The 1438-nt window shown below is 59.0% G+C and overlaps 1 pseudogene across 1 annotated transcript; it reads left to right on the forward strand.

Moving 5' to 3' along the window:
* Positions 1–333: 333 nt before the first annotated feature.
* On the forward strand, positions 334–820 carry LOC308523741 (jun dimerization protein 2-like; annotated as a pseudogene). Its single transcript has one exon. The product of its transcript is annotated as a jun dimerization protein 2-like (transcript).
* The last annotated feature ends 618 nt before the right edge of the window (positions 821–1438 follow it).

Here is a 1438-nt window from a genome sequence, read left to right on the forward strand (position 1 = left end):
AGGCAGGCAAGCGGTTAGGAGTGATCAGGTAGGCGGGCGAGTGGTTAGGGGTGATGAGGCAGGCAGGCAGAGCCCCGTGATCTATTGCCTCAAAGAGGGAGACCCAGGCCACCTGCCATAGCCTGCGGGCGGGACACTCAGCCACTGCAATGGGAGGTGGCAGCTGGGAGGCTGCGGATGCGATGAGAGGCACTGGTGGTGGTGGACACTGCAGGGCGAGGCTAGTGTCATAGCGGCTCCTGAGCAGGCATGGCACCTGCAGCCTGGCCCAGGCCCCGGGTTTGCAGCCTCTACCTGCGACTTCTGCAGGGCTGGACTGCCACTCCTCCTGCTATGATGCCTGGGCAGATCCTGGACCCTTCCATGACTGCGGGCTCTCTGCCAGGACTTGGCCCCCTGACCAGACTCCCCAGCTCAGCCCTGACTGCAGAGGAGCTGAAATATGCTGACATCCACAACATCGGGGCCATGACCGCCCCTTTGCACTTCCTGGAGGTGAAACTGGGCAAGAGGCCTCAACCTGTGAAAAGTGAGCTAGACGAGGAAGAGGAGCGGAGGAAAGGCACTGGGAAAAGAACAAAGTGGTAGCAACCCGATGCTGGAACAAGAAGAAGGAGCGGAAAGAGTGTCTGCAGCAGGAATACGAGTGGCTGGAGCTCATGAATACGGTGTTGAACCCCCAGATAGAGGAGCTGAAGCAGGAGCAGCAGCAGCTCATCCTGATGCTCAATCAGCATCGCCCCACCTGCGTAGTCAAGACCGACAGCATTAAGACCACCACTCAAAAGGCAACCCACTGCTGGAGCAGCTGGAGAAGTAACCATGGGCCGGGAGGAGAAAGAGGCGATGAGCAGAGAGAAGAGGAGGAGGAGGGACCCAGAGGGCTCTTCCATGCTGCATGAAAAACTCTTCAATGATGCTCAGCACAGCCACCATCATTCAGGCTTTTTGTGAAACTCAGATCAGCCACACCAGGGGAAGAAACCCAGTATGATGAAACCCAGGACCAAGCACTGAGACCACAGTAGTCCTGAGGGGGGCCTGTTCTGCCTGGGGTCAGGCTTGCAGGAGGCAGGACAGAGGCTCTGGGCTGGGGAGACTCCCATCCAGGCAGCTGTGGGCACTTCTCTGGCCTCTCCGCCAGGCACCCACCCAAAGGACCTCTGAGCAGCCAGGAAAAGCCATGAGTTGCAACCAAAATTAGGCTGAGTATGGAACGCAGAGTGAAACTGCAATCTGCCTGCCTCCAGCCCTGACCCTGACCCTGACCATGACCCTGACCCTGATCCTGATGCAAGGCTGGAGTAGGGCACAGTGCCAGGCCCTGCTGTACCCACCCACTGTGGTCCAGCTCACTTCTGCCTGGAGTAGCAGCCGGGGCACACCCTCGCCAGTCCTGCTGGAGTTGCTGTGGGCATGAGGCATTGGTGCCCTTCCA

This window comes from Myotis nattereri, assembly GCF_964212035.1.
Source record: "Myotis nattereri genome assembly, chromosome: 8".
NCBI lineage: Eukaryota > Metazoa > Chordata > Mammalia > Chiroptera > Vespertilionidae > Myotis > Myotis nattereri.